The sequence below is a fragment of the Elgaria multicarinata genome, chromosome 2 (assembly GCF_023053635.1).
Source record: "Elgaria multicarinata webbii isolate HBS135686 ecotype San Diego chromosome 2, rElgMul1.1.pri, whole genome shotgun sequence".
NCBI lineage: Eukaryota > Metazoa > Chordata > Lepidosauria > Squamata > Anguidae > Elgaria > Elgaria multicarinata.
In genome coordinates this window covers 40,469,968-40,489,670 of record NC_086172.1, presented here as the reverse complement: position 1 = coordinate 40,489,670, position 19,703 = coordinate 40,469,968, and the positions used below count along the sequence as shown (strand labels likewise).

Below are 19,703 nucleotides of genomic sequence, written 5' to 3'. Positions count from 1 at the left end.
GTACCTCAACGTATTCAGGTCCAATTGTAAAACCTGAAGGTATGCATCAGAGGTGGGTAACTTTCAGGAGACAAGGGACACATTGCCCTTTCCCATCGAAATTGCTGTGGCAGAGGCACACATACATGTGATCTTGGAAGCAAACAGGCTTCCAGGAGCACAATTCTCCTTGATGTATGCTTTCTGAAAACCCACATCACTGATCCTGTATAACCCTAAGACTAGCTATGAAACCAATTACCTTGTATGTCTGGCTCAATGTGATGCCCATGGGCACCAATGTGGCCATGGACAAGTCTCCTGGCTTTCATCATGTTCCCTGCCCCTCCTGATTTTTATTTTATCTCTTACGTTGTTTTTAGTTCATTTGTTTTTTTTATACTGAGAGGCTGGCATGCTGCACAGAATGCCTTCAAATGCCATCTTTATTTGGCAACTTACTTTTCTTTTACTAGTTTGGCTTCTGAGACTATTTTTTATTTTTAGCTTTGTTTACTACATACAGCTAAAATAAACATGCTAAATTAGACCTCTCTTGGGCAGAGTGGGCAAGTTGTGGCCCTCCAGATGTTTGGGCATATGACTTCCATCAACTCTAGCCAGCATAGCCAATAATGGGGAGGGATGATGGGAGTTGTAGGCCGAAATGTCAAGAGGGCCACAAGTTGTTTACCTCTGCTATAGGGCATCAGAACATTTTCTGATGGAAAATGAAATTTTTCTTATGGAAATGACCCTAGGCAAATTAACCTAGTTGGTATTGGGGGGGGGAGATTCTAACTGATTTTTTTCCTATGCAAATGAACCAAATTTGCACTGAATCCCCCCCACCCCAGAAAACTGACATCACTGGTGATTCTGCTTCCAAACAAAGAAGCACCTTGTTTTCCTGCAAAATTGCCACTTTTTTGCCACCAGTGCAGCAAATTTGTCCCGTATGTTGACCACCCATGCCATAGAGTCTATATATAGAACCTAGACATACTTTTGGCCAACAGATCATGATGTTCAGTCATATGTAGTTTGTCTCTAATGGGTGTTTTGGGAATTTACAGAACACAGCCATGGAGGCTGCAAACGAAAGGAGAAAACACTTTGGGCTTTTTTTCCCACTAAAAGCATTCTCCTCACCACACTGCTTTTTGTCTGCAAAGGAAAAAAGATATAGCTACCTGTATCTTTTTTCCTTGTTGAGTAAAGTGCAGCATTGTGGAGGAAGAGTGGAGGTGATTTTTCACATAACTGACAGACTTCATTTTTGTCTTCAAATTGTAACACTGTCAGCGTTCTTAGTCATCAAGGAACATTCCCGACAAGGTCGGGAATACTTTGGGATGCTAACAATAACATTATTCCAGTATTTAAATCACTGCCAAGCCACAATTGTTGCACATATATGGTTGGATAATTCATTTTGAAGATGATAAATTACTAAACCAAAAAAACTAAGACTACAGTAGAAGTAAAGTATTCCTTTAGGCTGCAATCCTATACATGTTTAGACAGAAAAATGTCCTATAATTCCCAACATTTCCCAGCCAGCCATGCTAGCTGAAGCATGCTGGGAACTGTAGGATTTTTTTCTGTTTAAAAGTGCTTAGAATTGCAACCTTAAATGTACAGTCCAACATGAACAGAGAGGGAGAATCCATGAGGGACAAACCATCCCTTCCTATACCTGCTATGCTCGCAGTGGAAGGACAGAAGGATGTTTTTTGGCCTTTACCCATTTTGAGCTTTTCCAAAGCTGGTTTAGTTCACTATGAACAGAAACCGGAGCTCTCTGGGCGGTTCACTGTGAACCGCCCAGAGAGCTCCGGCTATTGGGCGGTATAGAAATGTAATAAATAAATAAATAAATAAATACCCCCAACGTTCCAGGGGTACATTAGGAAAACAGGAGAGCAAACACCTTTTTGCCCTCAGTAACAGCACAACTTTGCAGTACCAAACAGAGTAGACTCTTACTAGCTAGCCTGTTTCTTGTCCACAGACATCCCTCTTCATGGGCAGAGATAGTTTGGCTGTATCCTATATACTATGACCCCAGGATACTTGGCCAAGGACCATAGGATTGCAGTGGAAGCTATTCTGAAATGTCAAACTACAGAGTAAACACAGACAAGACAGATATTGGCCCCGTTCAGACAACACACTAAACCATGCTGCTTAACCACAAACCATTTTGTGGTTAAGCAGCATGGTTTAGCGTGTCGTCTGAACGGGGCCAGTATGGTCACACACTGAAAACAAGTAAATTGCTATTAGAGGCATTTTCTTAAATGCAATCTTAATCATACAGAGCAGGACTAAAAACAACATGAAGGGAACTGTTTTGGGACTGGGCAGTGGGAGGGAAGAATAGGACAATGCTTTCTTTATACTCTCCATTGCCCTAGGGTAGGCAGAAAGTCTAAATGAGGCTTCCCCTCCCATTATAGTGTGCACCTGGTTCAGCCACCAACCCAATAGAAAATTCATGTGTAGCAGTGACAATGCGGACAATTATAGTCATCTATTGATGTTGCATACTTGATAGTAGTTATCCTACTGAAATACAGTAACATACCCTGAAATACTGTGTTCCTTTCAAGAGGAAAATCAAATCCCACCTCAGAGCACATGAAATAAAATAAATAAAAAACCAGGGTGCCTCTGGCCACATAGAGCACACTTTTACACAACCAGAATACATCTTTCCAGCTCTTTCTCCATCAACGTCACACAACATATTTAAACTGTATAACCCCCAAATCATTTTAAAATTAACAGAGGAGTATAAGGGCACATAAACACATACACAAGGCCACTGACCCTGGATTAGGATCACTTTTAAAATGAAGGGTGGGGGGTTGAACAGAGCCAGGTAGTTGCACTGGTCCATCAGGAAAAAGAATCCAAAAGTAACAGTAGGGGATGCTTTAGAGTTTAAATGCAATCAACATGGATGGCTCACACAGGCCTAGACTGCAAGGTCTATTTTCAAGAACAGGACTGGAATATATGAAACAACAAAAATAATGCCTCTAAACATGTACAGAGTGTTCAGGTGTCCTCCCCAGAAAACCTAGATGACTAAATCACCCCAGGGAAATACTGTTTCCACGAAACAGGACTTAAAAGCAAGGCATGCAGGGTCTATAGCCAGGCTTACCACCAAGGCGACGAGCCCAGTATTTCTCTTTTTACATATCAAGCAGTGGGTGCAATGGGCATTTGGGGTGAGGGGCGCTGGCTGATCTAAACGGGTCACGAAGAACAAACTCAAGCAAGCTAGCTGGACCAGCTCAGCAAGGCGGCCTCCCTTGTTTTTCTGACAACCCCGCTCCTTGTTTGCCTCTGCCCCGTCCCTTGCCATTAAACTTCATAGGCCACTGTCAGTTATTAGTTTGAACATTTCTACGCGATCTACCCTCCCCCATCTCTCTCAAGTTTTTCTGTCATACTCCTTCAGCCAACCTACCTACCTATAGGCAGACCCAGATACACACACACACCTCTCTGGCTGTCCCTCCGCTTGAACACGCACCTTCCCCGCCCCCCCGGGGCTCTTTTCCGTCTTGCCTCGGCTGCGCTGCTCACTGCGGGGGGAGGAGGCGGAGAAAAATGGGAGCTCCTTCCCTCCCGCCCAGCCTCCTCCGTCTAACTTCCTCCGGGCCTCTCAAGTCCAGGAATAACGTGTAAATACTGGCAATGCGTGCAGAGCGGCCATCTTGGGAAAGGGCAACGAGGAGCCCGGCTCGGTAGATAAACGATGATTGCCGGGGGGGTGGGACTGACGTCCAATACAGCGCGGCCATCTTAAAAGAGGGCAAGTAAGCCGGCGTCGGTTATATGCACGCGCTGCTCCGTCCCTACCGCAGAGAACTTCTAGCGTCCGTTGCCAGAAGCAGACGCTTTATGGTCGGGTTTATGACGCCCCCTTGGGAATGCAGTTAGACTGTCTAAAATACACACTCCTCCTTTCTCCAAAAGGCAGACTGAAGTTGTGTTCTGGAGAAGTCGTTCTATTTCTGAATGCCAAAGGCAACCCTTGATTCTGAGCCGGCGGGCAGAGGAACCAACCTAATAACCGAATCCTGGATGGGAAGGACAGCAAAGCTCGTTCCTATTTGAGGGGAAACCGGGTGGGGGAGGTGAGAACGAGGAGCGACAGAAAACTGTCAGTCTCTCTCTCTCCCCCACTGCTGTCAGTCATCCACATCAGGCCCCGCCCCTTGCTGGCTGTTCACTCGAAAAGGAGATCAGTTGGCGGGAAGAAGAGAACGGGGGGGGGGGGGGGCAGCTGCTGCTGCTTTTCGCACGGGACGTTTGAAACCTCTTAGTTCAAACACATGAGTGGGGGAGGAGGAAGACGTTGTTTTCTATTATTTATTCTTAATCACATTAATATCGCAATCTGTATGTACATGGTGCCTTCAAAGAACAGATATGGCATGTTCCAAAAGGCTTACAATCTAAACTAGACACAGGAAAACAATGGTGGGGGGAGAGGTAGATGGATAGGATAGGAAAAGAGAGAGAGGGAATAATAGGCTTTAAATCTGGCATAGTTACAATATGGTGCAGGGGCTAAAAGGATAATCCATTCTAGGAAGTAATTCCAGGGCAACAAGGGAAAATTGGTGGGATGGTTTCATGGGCCAGGGGGCCTTCTGACTGCTGAGGATGGTAGAGCTGGGCGAGAGAAGGTTATAGGAAACAAATGTGTCCAGAGATAAGGGCAGAGATGAGGGTTTTCAAGATGAAGACAAACTGTTTCTGCACGCTCTTGGAGTGGGCAGAAAGCCAGTGAAGGGGGCGAGTGTATGGTCAGAATGATAAGAAAGGTGAATAATTTGGACAGTAAAGTGCTGGATGGATGCGAGTGGACAAAAGTGTGACAACAGAAGGCCAAAGTGAAAATTGCAATAGTCAAGGTGCGATATGACCAGGGTATGGACAAGACCTTTTGTTAAAGGGAAAGAGAGGAAAGGCTACATTTCTGTCGTTTGATGGGGAAAGGGAAAGGATTTGTGCCTGGTCAGCAAGTGATTGGGAGTGTTGTCAGTGGATAAGGAGAGTGAACTAAGAAGAGAGTTCGGGAGGAAAGATGAGAAGTTCTGTCTTGGACACTTTGAGCTTTAGATGATGTTAAAACATCCAAGCAGAAATATCAGAGAGATAGATGGAAATGCGGAATTAAATGTAGGGCAAAAAGCAGAAAGTAGAGAAGAGCTGAGTGTTAGTAGCATTTAGGTAGTACTGAAAGCCATCGGTTGTGATGAGGCTACCCTGGAACAATTGGGCCTGTACACATGTCATGACAAACCACCATGGGTTAATTGGGGCATATGGCATAACAAGCTGGGTGCCTGCAGGTGCTTTGCAGAAATAAAGTTCCTGGGCGTTCAGCATGGCCCAACAGTTCCCATGGATAAATGAGACCATGTTGGACTGTCATGTTATGAGAACCAGGTCAGTATATAGAAAGAATAGTAGAGGACCTAGCCCTGTATCATGTGGCAGAGAGGTTAAGTATGATGGGAAGTGAATAGAGACCAATAGATCTGATCATTGTGCAACCAGATTGAAAGGGGTCAAAAGCAGAGTTGGACAACAGAAAGTGGAGGAAGTAGTAATATAAGAACAGAGATGTGAAGGCCCGGGGGCAGGGGATGTGGTTGTTGTTTTTCTGAGGACTGTTTTTGGTTTTTTTCTGAAAAATTAAACAGGTTTGGATTAATATATATATACTTTAAGACAAAGTATTTATGTATTGTTACCCAGCCTTTACTCCCCACAAAATGATTTCTAAAAACTATGTAATAACACTTTTATAGAAAGACTAGAGATGTAAAATGTCTGGAAATAATGAAGCCATGGGGGAAATGTTTTTTTAACTCTCTCAGTAAGATTCCCAGTGTAGTTAGTTCTTTTCTTATTAAAAATATTGATCTAAAGTACATTTTTAAGTATATTTTACTGATATACACTTATGCTTAGTTTCCCAGCATGTGAGTAGAGTCACAATTGTGCATTTTAAAGAGTTTGGGTTTTGTTCTATAGTGTCCTGTGTTTCTGTTGCTATAGCAGTCATTTAATGTAGTTCTAATATATTCAGAGAGTAATTACAAATTTACTGAGTTTACTTTTACTTTTTAAAAAATATAATAATTTTATGAGCAAACTAAGTTATACATAAAATAACTTTCAGAAAAGAAAGGCTGCTTTATATTCCTAAAGCACCGCTCCTGAACCTGGTATCCTCTGGGTATGTTGGACTACAGTGGCCAGCTTTCCTGAACTTTGACCAGACTACCTGAGGCTGATGGGAGCTGAAGTCTGAAATATCTGGAAGGCACAGGTTGTGAAAGGTTGCCTTAAAGCAAACTTTATATCTGTAGAGATAATAATAATAATAATAATAATAATAGCAGCTTATTCTTCCAAAATTTCCCATTTTTCTGGGGAAATTCCCCCTCCCCGGTGGACTCAACATTTCTAGAAATTTTAGATCTCTACATGAGCAACATGCTACAGTGGTTTCAAGATTAAGGGTAGAAGGGAAATGAGACGATACTTGGAGAGGGAGGATGGGTTAAAGAACGGCCTTTTGGAGTTCGGAAAACACTAGAATGTTTGCTGAAGGGAAAGAGCCAGAGGGAGAGATGGTTGAATGCTTAAAGACGCTTATATTGCTGTGTAGCCAGCAGAAGACGGAGAAGCTGCATTCTTTCTAAATAAAATACTTCTTTATAATGGGTGGACAGTCGACTGGTCATCCAGCAATGTCTTCAAATACATTATAGTTTCTGAATAAGGTCATTATTTTCACCCCAAAGCAGAGCATATTATGGTATAAACTGTGGAAAAATATACCCCCTAGGATTCAAGGCTGAATTACATTTATATATTTTGATCTCAATCGGGACTATTCATTTTTAAGATTTGCTGCCATAGGATCTGATAAAGTCCTATGGCCTGTAGTGTAATGTGGCCATTTCTTTCAAGATGAAAATAGGGTGCCCACAAAAGGTGCCCACAAAAAGTGATTATTCTTATAATTGCAAAGGTAAGTGCAGAGTACAGCTACAGTTTATACACATTCAACAATATTTATTAGCTGAACAAAGAGGTTGTGTGTGTATGAAAACAAATGAAAAGAATGCCTGTTGAAAACCATTTCTATCCCTGTGACCCGTTCTGTTCCTCAGGATCCGCTCCTTGCTTTATATGTGGCGTGGATTGATTTCAGTGGAGCCCAGTCATGTCAATTGCCATTCAAAGCCCCCTTGTTTCCAATGGGCGTTCAGATAGTTCCCATTGACTGGGTTCATATGACATGACAATCCATCATGGGTGATAAGCCATGTTGTGTGATAAGTCATGTTGTGTGAACCCAGACTGATTCCCATAGGGTGGTTTGTGTGTGGGCCAAAAGCCACCTTAACAACTCATGGCTTGTTTTAGGGGTTGTAGCCATGATGTCATCCAAACCTGGCACTAACACCCTATTGTGGGTTGCTAGTGTCATCAAGCAAGCCGCTCAGCAAGAACAGCAGAAACCCATGCCACTCTTACCATGCTTTTTCACCCATGCCACAGTGAAGCCCCTCCACTGATGCTTAAGTGGCACTTTGTAGAGCCTGACAGTCGTTTTGAAACCCACCCACCTTTTTTTGCATGATGACATTTGCAGAAATGGGGCTGTTTGGGGATGTTTTTAAGCAGCCCCAGAAGTGTGTACCCCTTTGACTGAGGGTTCAGACCCAAGGCGATGCACAGCCCTAGCACAAATGTCTTTGTAATTTTTTAAAAAAATATCTTTTGTTGTTTTTTCGTAATTGTGGAGGTGTGCAGTTGTGGCTGTCAAACTATAAATACCTTTACCTTGTCAATGTTCTTGTATGTTTCAGCTGTCAAAGGGAACAAAGTGTACTAAGAAATATACAAGGTAATTGACAAGATGAGGCTGCAGTTTGGCAGCTGAAACATACAAGGCAATAGATAAGGCAAGGCTAGTTTGACAGCAATTGTGTACCTCAGCAATTGCTAAAAACTGACACACATACCCCAAAAAATAATTACAAAGACAATTGTGTATATTCCTGGGGCTGGATATATATATATATTTTAAAAATCGGCCCGGTTCTGTACAAGTGTCAGGGTACAAAAGCTTTGAACGCCACTTGGGGTGCAATAGGAGTGGGACTTGGCAGCAACAAGATGGGTTCTGCCACCAAGTCCCCTGGGATATGTTCCAGAATCAACTGGAGGACCAAGGGGTAGAACAAGCCACTCTGTACAGCATTGTTTCCAATCACCATTGCAATTTGTTTTAGTATATCCAGAAAAGGAAGCAATGCACTTAGAACTTGCTTTCCTGCAGCCTGAGGTGCCAGAAATATTGAAAATCTATTCAATTAATTTTCCAAGAAGAACTATTACCAGGTGAACAGCTTGCAGTATTTTGAGAAAAGTTGGAATTGACATCTTAGGCTGACAGGAGAGGATAACTTGCTGATAAGATTGCTTTGCTAATTTCCCAAACATAAGTCAGCCAGTTACCAACTAGTTAGCTTACCACAATGTGCAGGTAACTGCTTCATAAACTAATCACTTGTATCACATGTTTTGGAGACACATCCCCACCCAAGCAGGAATCCAGACGATCAGGAGAGTAGTAAAATTCTCACAATTTGGCAGGAAGTTACAGACATTGCATCTGTACTCTAATAATTTATGAGGGTCAAATTCTATAGTGGCAGCAACTACACACACACACACACACACACACACACACACACACACAAATAATTCATTGGTGGCCAGATAGTATGTGAAGAGGTTAGTAATGATTTCACAAATGATGTAATACAAATAGGTCTACAATGTAGCTAATGTGAAATACAAACTAGTATATCCCTACATGACCCTGCAGAGTACTCTTGTTCAGGACTCCAGCCAGTCTGAAACTGGAGTCTTGTAACACTGTTCAGACTTCTCTGGAAGGGGGAAGATTAAGTAGCAATGAAGGGGAAAAGTGCTCCTTTTTTATTATTTTCCAGCCTTTCCTGAAGCCTTTCCCTACAATGTTGTAGAGCTCTAGGCAGTTGAGGTTGGGGGGGGGGGGGCTCTACAAAATGGGAAAGGGAAAGGGTGTTTTTTTCTTTTACTTCCTCCTGAAATGTCTCCATATAGCATAGGAAGGGGAGGTGTGTGTTTTTAAACTTGCAAGTATGATCCCACCAGCCCTGATTGCTGCCTCTAGAATATTCTCTATAAGATAGCAGCTTGAGCAAGTTATTTTCCTCCCCCATCCATCCCACCTTCCATTTTCTTTCTTTTCATTCTTCAACCAGCACCTGATCATTCCATGTCTACTGTTGTCAGTTATAGGCTAAGTCTATAGAGACATGTTCAGTCTGCCTGACTTCTGGTTCCCTTGTGGCCCTCCAGATGTTCTGGCCTGCAACTTCCAACCGCCCTAACAGCCAATGGTGAGGTATAATGGAAGGGTAGGCCAAAAACATCCAGCAGGCCATAAGTTGCCCACCCCTGCCTTAGGCTTTTTTTTTCATCCCCAGGCCAGAAGTCAAAGCTGCTCATAGAAAGCAATGGGGAAATCTGGAATTTTAGTGTGCCTCTGACTGCACAATGGTGTCCTTCTCCAAACACACACAGTAATAAACTCCCAGAGGTAGTCGAAAAAACATTTGTTCCTGTTTTGGACAATCAATGTCTTTATGCTTTTAAATTTTGTATATTTGTTTTTAATGTTCCATGTTTTAATCATTGTAAACCACCCAGAGAGCTTCGGCTATGGGGCAGTATATAAATGCAAATAATAATATAATAATAATAATAATAATAATAATAATAATAATAATAATAATAATAATGTGAACCCTGACAATTCCTCTTTGGATAATGAGTGTAACTCTATACTCTCAATATTCCATAAGTCATTAAGTTCACAGGCTCTTGCCAGGTCATTTTCAGGAATTTTAAACATTTCTTGTTACTGAGATGGGTAACTTCTACCCACTCCATCTAACTAGCTTGTTCCCCAAACTTGAATGGGTGTATCTGAAATTCACCAGATAAAGAGAGAATACAAAGACTTTAAAGACACTCCCCACTCAGTGATAGATTTACAAATCTTTACCGAGTGTTTTGGGCTTCAAGAATTAATATATGGATAGTGGTCTTTGAAACTTCTCTCAAGCCAAATAACATAAAAGGTACTACAAAATATGAGCTTTATCACACCAGCGTTATACTGTGCAATCACTGCAAATTGCATGCAAAGGACTCCAAAGTTTTCCACTTTATAATCTACTTTGATTGTGAAGTACTCCCATGCATCCTGCCTTAATTGTGCAATAAAGCAAAAAGATTCACCGTATTTAGACCCTACATTTTCAGCGTATCATCCGAGCCACCACTGGGGTGCAGGAGCAGGATTTTAAAGAAATGCTTACATCTGCATAAGCTTTAAAGATAAAAACACCAAAATTGGCACAGTAATAGATATTAGGGAGAGCTTTAAGTACACCAAATTTGAATTGAATTGAGTCATCTGTTGTTTTTTTAATTATCTTTTACATTTCCCCACTTAAACTCACTTTCTGTATGCAAAGGATCGCTGTCGCCCGGTAGCAAAAACAGCAACAACAACCTCGAAAGAGTGCTACGGGGATAATCCGAGGGAAGCAGGTACGTGGGATGAAGCCTAATGTATCTACTGCTGAAACAGTATTAGAATCTTATCATTTCCTATCTGGCAAGCATTGTTTGCAGGCCTTACATAATCATGTTTGGTAGGCTTCTCATTCTTTCAAGATCTCTCTTGGCAATCAGATCAAACCTTGTTTTTTATAATCCCTGTTTTGATGATGATCCCATTCTAAATTTCAGACCCGGTCATACCGCTACTCCAATTTCTCTCAATGTAGCCAGTCTTGCCATTGACACCAGTAACACCTACATGAAGGTATCACTGTTAAGCTAATTAGCTTTCTGCTTCTCATACCTAAATAACCCACTTCTGGCAGCTTCCTTTCATTTCAAAAATACATTCCATTACTGTTATCTCACAACACGCACAGAACTAATCACATCTGTTACTGATCACTTACAGTAAGCATATACAGTAGTTAAGAATAGCACTCTTAAGAAATGCAATGAATTCTTATCAACAATGCACATTACAACCATACTGTGTGACATTACAAATTTCTATATGTCTGAGTAGCAAAAGAGTCTCCCAAGTATATAGAAAGAACTCACTTATATTGGGACAGCCCTGTCTGTTTCACTTCTAACTGATAGGCCCTCAACCATCTCAGCTTACTATTTGAGGGAATGCTGATTACCAAAACATTTTGAAAATTAGCAGTCCCAAGTAGAATAAATTGGAGAAAATAACTTGCTAACAGGGCTAAATGTGAACCATACATCTTTTTTCAAGACTGTTTTGAATGTGATGGTTCTGCCAAAACATGTGAAACTGTAAGAAACTAGAGTTCCTTTCATTATGTTCAGAGTATATTTCTCTCACCACTGTGTATGAGTTCAGAGCAAGTCTGTGTTCAGCTGAGATTAGTAATACAGTTTCCAGGTGGGATGCTGCCAGACAGGCCAGAGTGCTGGCAGAAGCCATTTTTGTTTGCAACTGGCCTCCTTAAACATATTACAGTTTACAACTCTTCAGGAAGGGTGGGGGGGGGGAGCGGAGAGAGAGAGATGGCATGATTTCTTTCAAAATATCTTCCTTTTTTTACCAGTCAAGTAGATTACAGATTACTTCTTTTGTTGATATTCATTTTATTAATATTGATAAAGTCATGTTTAAAGCTGCTACTTAAATTGAATTTAAGCCTTAACTATCCATTTATTCTAATAACAGCCAGAGAAGTTTGGGACTTTTTATGTTGCTAAGAAACACACATAAAATGTGCACATCGTAATATTTATTCTCCACCAGAATCTTAGATCTGACCCCAATTCTCACCCTACTTCATCTATGTTATTACACACAAAACTCAGTATGCTTGGGGGAATACTATTGCCAGTATTGGTTTGTGGCAGAACTGTCACAAACAATCAGGCACTACAGAAAGTTTGAGACAGTATTGCATCAGAATTCTGATTATTTGGTTTATGCATTTTTACTTTTTGCTGTATTATGGCATCCATTGTACAGTAGCTCTCTTTTCTGAAACTCTGTCTAATATAGTTCTTAATACCTGCATTAAAAGTATATGAGTTAGCTGTGGCTGTATTTTTCAAACATTCCAATTGGTGCTCTAAATTAAAAGGTACTTTTTCTGTGGCCACTTCCAAATTAGTTATTTCCTCTGGGATTGACATCATTCTTCTCATGGAAGAGAAGAATGGAAAGTCCAAATGATGTCACTGCCAAATCACTGCCGTCCTTTGTTTTTCTGTGTTGTCCCATTGTTGTTGTTTTTAGATCTGGTTTGCAGCCATTTTTCTAACTAAGGATACAATGCATGCTGCCTGGGGAATGCTGGGAGTTGCATAGGATTGCACCCTAAATGGAATTGCAGCACCAACCTATCCAGTGGGGCCTGACAAAGCCCTACTGATGTATCTGGTTGGGGGAGTGGACCATGTGAGGCTGTTCAGTTGGTGCATTGCTAAAATGTATGTTCAAGGCTTTAAAATACAATGATTCTATGTGTCTTGTAAAAATTGTTTGTTTATACAGCATGGACATTTCAGCACAAGCTCCATCCTTTTTGAAGAAACATTTGTTCCAATTTAAGTAGCAGGTTTTGAAAAATGTAACCGGTCCAGCATTTATTTTGGAGATGTAAGTGCACACAGTTTACAGGCAGCCAAAAAACAAAACAAACAAACCCCTTAAGTAAGCTCTCCTAGAAATCAGAACAATTACTTTTACTATTCAGGACTGAACGATATTTCCATTAACTCAAATATAATTTTAATTCAATAAGACGGTATATTTTATAACTTATTTACATTTAATATAGTTTACATATTTATACAAATGTGTGCTTACACAGATTGCCCTATATATTATTTGTTTGTGGATTTGCTTGTTTATGTCCCCAACAATATAAACAATCTGTGGAGTAATTTCCATTAAGTGTAGTAGGATGTCGTCCCAAGTAATGTGATTAGGCTTGAAGTCATAATATTCTCATCATATTCATACTTTGCCATGTCTATGACATTAGAAACAGTAGCTAATTAGGCATGGTTAATACTCAATGCATTGCATACGCTTTCGTTTATTATAACTATCTATTTAATTAAGTTTTGGTTGTGGCATTACTAACAGGATTAAACTATGGATATAGTATTAATGATATTTCACTAGTGGTGTGTGTGCATGTGTGTGTGTAGTATATATTCTTTTGCAAAGATGTAAATCAAGCATGCCTGTTTTCATTTCTGTTATTCGATCCAGGATAAGTATTGGTCCATTCAAAACAACTGGAGCTTTGTTGTGGACTTTTTATGGTATAGGGTCTGTAACCCAAATATTAAAAGTGTGTGTGTGTTGTAGATTCCATTCATAATATATTCATATGTCAGAAAGTGGCACTGTAGCAACACAAGTATCTGGCTATGATCACGTTAGTTAAGGCTATTCATGTATAGCAGCAGGCTGTTGTGTGTGTATCCCTAATTAAATAAGGAACCACATGTGCAAGTTTGTGCTGTGTGTATTGTTCTCCCTTTTTCATCTGCTTGGGCTGGCCATGTAGAGCCCTCTTTAATATGTATGCATGTAACCCACCAATCACTTGTTTGAGAAGGGGGATCATCGGAGAGTTAGCTGCCCTCCCAACCCCCTTGCTAATCAGCTGAACAGAGTAATTCACACACAGGGCTCCATCACACCAGTGTTTTATTGAACTGTTGTCATGCGTGGTTTGCTGTTTTGCAGCACGGTACTCACATGACGTCGTGCCTGTCCTGCAATCACCCATCTCTTCCCCTCCATTTTTCATGTTTTCCTAGAGCAGGGAAAGTCTGGCTTATTTCCTCCATGTGGGATTAAAGTGCTCTTCCACCCCCTGTATTGCTGTCCTTGCGCTATTTCCTTTGTGGGGGCATGTGCTTTGAAGGGACGTTTTGCTAATGAAAGAGGAGGGTGGGGCAGTTCTCCTTCTCCAGCACACCATATCAAATGAACACTCTTGTGCTGCTTCAATCCCACCATCAATGGAAATTAGCCAAAATGCTTACAGCTCCTTCATGTTTAAAGATAAAGAGATGAAACTTGGCACCATGATAGCTTTTAAGTAGGGCTTTAGGCATGCCAATTTTGAAGCAAATCCCTTCATCTGTTGATTTCCCCCCCCCCCCATCTTTCTCCCTCCATAAATGTGCAGGGGTTGATTAACACAGAATTAGAGGTGTGTGTGTGTGGAGGGGAAGTGGTTTGAGGGGATTTTTTTAATTTCTAAAAAACAATTGATGAAGGGATCTACTTCAAACTTGGCATGCCTAAAGCCCTACTTAAGATCTATCACGGTGCCAAGTTTCATCTCTTTAAAAATGACAGAGATGTAAGCATTTTTGTTAATTTTCATAGACTACAATGAAATGGTTATCCGAAAACGGAATGGATCTCCGATGAAGCCCCCCACTAGACAACAAAGCCAGAGTGAGGAGGGAAGGTGGCCATGTCCCTCACAATGTCCATCAACAACAAGAACCATAAACTGGAGGGGGAAGGAGAAGGGGTGGGGTGGGGTGGGACAGGAGTGGGATGGAGTGGGAGAGCGAACATGCAACAAGGTGAAATAGCACAACAATGCACACACATGAAAGTGATCAGCACTTGCTGCGCTAATAAAACGGAGGTCAAAATCGTGGGTGCATATCAGGGAAAAAAGTAGGTGTGACGAAGCTCACAGTTGGATTAAGGTTTCTATATTAAGGACTGCCCCTCCCTTCAAATCCAGATGATGATGTACAACAGTATCAACAATATCAATCAAAGCTACACGATATCAGGAATGTTTTTTTTTACATGTATGTAAGTTCATAATAACCCAGGATGCCTTTATATTACATCTGTTCCATACTATGGAATGCCTTTAATAACAGTACAAAGAGGTAATGACGTTGTTAGAGCAGAGTGGCTACAGCAACCCATTGTAAAGGCTGGTTTGCTAGCACATAAGTTTTTAAGGTTAGGCTTTAAGTGGTAAGTTGAGAAAGGACAGAAAGTATGATCAGTGGATTAAAGACATCTACATAGGAACTTCCCCTACTCTTAGATCTGTAGCCTGGATATATGGGAAATGTAAAAAAAAATGGTATGGTAGCCTGGAAGGACTTCATGCTAACAGTGCACAGAAGAGAAGAAAGTTGATTTTATCACTTGCATTTTCTGTGCAAGTGGTAAGAAGTCTGCTGCAGGCTCAGGTAGGGTCCATGCGTTTACAGGGGTTAGATGCTCTGAAGTGGATTTATTGAGGCAGTTGTTTAAAGTGCCCCAACTAAAATTTAAACATTTTAGGAAAGTCTCACAAGTTCAAAGGTGCAAGCATGACATACAACCTACACACACTGCATGGGGGCAAAGGGGAGATTACCTCACAGGTATGGGGGGTGGGGATAGGTTTGCTGAAGCAGATGCTCCTCCCATGTTTGACAATGGGAGAGCACGCAGCCCTAAGGAAGTAAAAGAATAATAATTAACATTTAAAATGTGGACAGACCATTGCAGGCACGTAGATTTTGTCATTCGTCCTAAGAGAAATCAACCAGTGCTCACTGACTTTTCTTCATGACGCATCTACTGTGCATTCATCATTCCTTACTCACTGTTGTTTACAGGTTCTTTAGATATCATTGTGATACTCCAGTTTCTCTGTGTCTAAGAGCTTTTATACATGAGGCTGTTAATCCACTGTATCTACTTTCAGTTGCGTCACAGAATTGAGATCCAAGCACTACACAGGGCAGTTTCCTTTCCTGTTTCCCACTACATAATCTCTAGATGGCACTGTAGTATAGTGGAGTAGTGCAAATAAACAAGTGAAAAAAGCAGTCCCTTTCGCTTTCAGAATTTAATGCTGCATTTTTCCTTCTCTAAAAAAACCCTCACTGAGAGTGCTCATTAGACACAGAAGCAAAACTGTAGGGTCACAATGTCTCCAAAGACATGATAAACAATGTTTAGTAGGAAATGATGAGCACACGATAAATGCCTTGTGTAGAAAAGTCCTAACCAGCACTTTCAGCGAGTATTTTTAGAGCACATAATGATTGCACACTCTCCATTGACATAATATTGTCACAATGGATGTGCCATCTAATAGGAGGGGGTAATAAAATTTCCCCAGAAGAAAAAAGAAAAAAAAGTCCATTTTGAGTGAAGGCAACTTAGTTTGTATGTTTCCAAATAAGATGGTAACAACAGAGTATTTGTTGTGCTATATTTTTTTTGCCTGGTAAGGCTGGGGCCTATCTTCACTGCAAAGCAAGCTTTTGATTACCAGATTAACTGCAATGTGTTCCCCGAAATATTTTTGGGAGTTGCAATTTTTGTAAACCGCCCAGAGAGCTTCGGCTACGGGGCGGTATATAAATGCAATAAATGCAATAACTAAATAAATAAAAAATTAATTGCTGTACTGAGAATTCTCCATTAGAGATCCCATCCCCAACTATAGCTCCCAGGGGAGTGAGAATGACTATTTAAATCTGTTGTATAGCCTTTAGTGTTAACAAACTGAAAAAAAGTCCCATGTAGACAAATTAAAGGTTTATAGTTAATTCACTGTAATAACTAGCAGACACTTCTTCAGTGAATAAACACAAAATTTGGCCCATAATAATTCAAATCTGATAGATACATTAGAAGAATTAATATGTAGATACTAGATAAAGAATAAACAAGTATGTGTGAATTAAACATATGTGCAGCGTCATCTTATGCATATTTACTTGGACTGAGTTCAGTAGAAATTACTCCTAAGTAAGTATTCATAGTATTGCAGCCATAAATTGCTATGCTTCTAGCTACATGCATGCTTTAATTTTTAAAACTTTTAGAAACGGAGGCCTGGAGCCTTGTGTCTTTTACATAGTTTCATATAGAACTGCATGTTAGCTTGCAAAGTAGTACTAAACTTACATGTCATTGTTTTCAGTAAAATAATGTAAATGGGTTCTACTAATAAGTTTGTGGCTCCCAACCAAGACAATGAGCCATGTTAGCACTTGAATGCAGAAATAAGACAATAAATATTTTTGGCACTGTTTCAAAGCTTCTCAAGGCCAGACATAGACATGTAAAAGTAATGGCAAGGACTACAAAGATTATAAATGATATAAAATCACAGTTCGTAATTCATACGATCATGTTAAATGGGAGACTTATAAAGTGATTTCTGTAACAAGATCCACATGTAAAATATCGCCATGCTTCAGTAAAAAATAAAAATTACCATGCCACTTAAATGCGCATTTTTATCTTGCTAGCCATTGCTTTGGGTTTCGATTCAGAAATAAAACTTCTTCAAATTAGGTACACAGAAAATCAGTGTACATAAGTTCTGAAAAGTTAAGCCCAAGTGTTCTGCACTAGAATGGTTCCTGTTAGTGTTTAAGATAACTTATGATAAATCTTGCATAATTTTAGAATGCATTGTTTCTGCAACAAGGCATTTAACCAAACTGAACTCATATAATATGAGCAGCTTCTGTGTGCCCAAGGCTGATTTCAGCCCTTGGTATTGGAAGCGGCACTAGGCCCCTTGTAAAAATAAAACATTTTTATTAAACTCCGGTAAAGAAGTAGGCAGGGCAAGGCATTCCCTTTGTAAACATGTTAGAATTTGCATCCTGGCCTGATGACTATATATACTTTTTGAATGCTAGGCCTGAAGGACAAAGTTCATGTGGTGAACATGAAAGTGGATTCAAGGACACATCAGGCCACTTTATATACCTGGAGTTGCATATTCATAGGAGGCCTTTTCACACATTTTTGTTAACGACAACTCTCCCAGGCCACATTGAAAATCATAGTTGAAAAAAATGTCCCACTCTATGAATAGGATTTTGTTGTGTACTTCACCAGATTGGGCCATGAAATGGATTATATATATCCCAGTAATAGCACAATTTTATGCATGTTTAGAGTGAGAAAGTTGTAGGGATTTTGGCTATCTAAACATGCATAGAATTGTGCCATAAGAGTATTTGCTTGTACATAGTGCCAATGATCAAACAAAGCAGGTGTGTAATTGGAATTGGTGAGAATCCAATTGTCAATTGCAAGAAGGAGAAGTTCATCTTAAGCAGCTTTCAGAAAAGGCCTGCTATTTGAGGCTTCTATTGTTGCACCTTTACCTAGGCCTGCACAACTTAGGACCTGCTGAACACATTCTCCCAGTCATGTATAGCAGTGGCTGAATAAGCCAGGTGTGTCTTGCTACCTGAATAGGATGGCAAATTTGGAAGGGGGTTTGTCAAGTAGGCTGCAATATTTATTTATTTATTTATTTATCATACTTATATCATACTTATACCCCGCTCCTCAGCCAAAAAGGCTATCAGAGCGGCTTACACTTAGGAAAAAATATGGCTAATTATGCGCATGCTTTGCATGCATAAGGTTCCAAGTTCAGTCCCTGGCATCTCCAGATCAAAGGATTAGGTAGCAGATTATTATGTAAACTGCCCAGAGAGCTTCAGCAATGGGGCAGTATACTACTACTACTACTACTACTAATAATAATAATAATAATAATAATAATAATATCTCTGCCCATGTCCATGGGGAGCCACTGCCTGTCAGAATAGGCAATATTGGACTAGATGTATCAATAGGGCCTGTTCAGACAGCATGCTAAGCCATGGTTAGGCCGCTAACACTTTTGCCGCAATTGGTTAGTATTGGCTACATAGTGGCTACACATGGTTATGTAGCCACTATGGTTAGGAATGGTTCACACGACATGCTAAGCCGTAATGTTTAGCTCAAAATGCTTTTCCACTGTGGCTTAGTGTGTCGTTTGAACAGGGTCATAGTCTGACCTGTATAAGGCAGGGCCATGGGGGTAGGCAATAGGGATGTATCGGTTTTGTTAAATACATTCCACCTGTGTTTCGCTGATCGTCAGGAATCTTTTGTTCCATTGTCCAGTTATTGATGGAATCAGATATTTTTAAGGGTGTACAGGAATTTTGTTCCTGTTTACAAATGTGCATCAGCTATAATGCACATTAGTGAAAGTGCAAATTCTCCCCCCCCCCAAAAAAAAGTTTTTTAAATGGTCTGCAACTCTATGGAATATGGGCAACTCAGAAAAAGCTGGTCCACTGCAGAATCTGCATGTTGGATTCAGAAATCCAAACTCCTTTCAATTTCTTTCAGATTTCTCCAACGTCCCTTTGGATACCTCCCTTGGTGTCTGCTGAAATAGATAGATATATCTTACCAGCAGCAAGGATCACTTCAAAACAAAGTGAGGCCTCCAGCCACTGCCCTCTTCATTTCCCATGATGGCCTCTGGGCTGCGTGTGGGCCTCAAAGACATTCTTGGGTAATGAAGAGGGCAGTGGATTGTCCAGTCACCTAAAAAGGGGGGGGCACTAATGCTGGTGTCTGGTAAGTTGCAGATGGGGGAGAAGTGGGGGCTATAAAGAGCTTTGAGGGGACTAGGAAGGGCAGCAGTTAGCCTGCATGAGGGGGTGGG

The 19,703-nt window shown here is 40.7% G+C and overlaps 1 protein-coding gene across 5 annotated transcripts in view; it reads right to left on the bottom strand.

Annotated features, from left to right (window-relative positions):
- Positions 1 to 3,671, bottom strand: part of LNPK (lunapark, ER junction formation factor) — a 48,611-nt gene extending 44,940 nt beyond the window's left edge. For 2 of the 5 annotated variants that reach the window (XM_063116329.1, XM_063116332.1), the window contains exon 1: positions 3,468 to 3,669. The gene's annotated coding sequence lies outside the window, so the exon portion shown is untranslated. Of the gene's footprint in view, positions 1 to 3,467 lie in introns of all 5 variants that reach the window. The other 3 variants (XM_063116333.1, XM_063116331.1, XM_063116330.1) reach the window with 3 other exon arrangements.
- Positions 3,672 to 19,703: the final 16,032 nt, after the last annotated feature.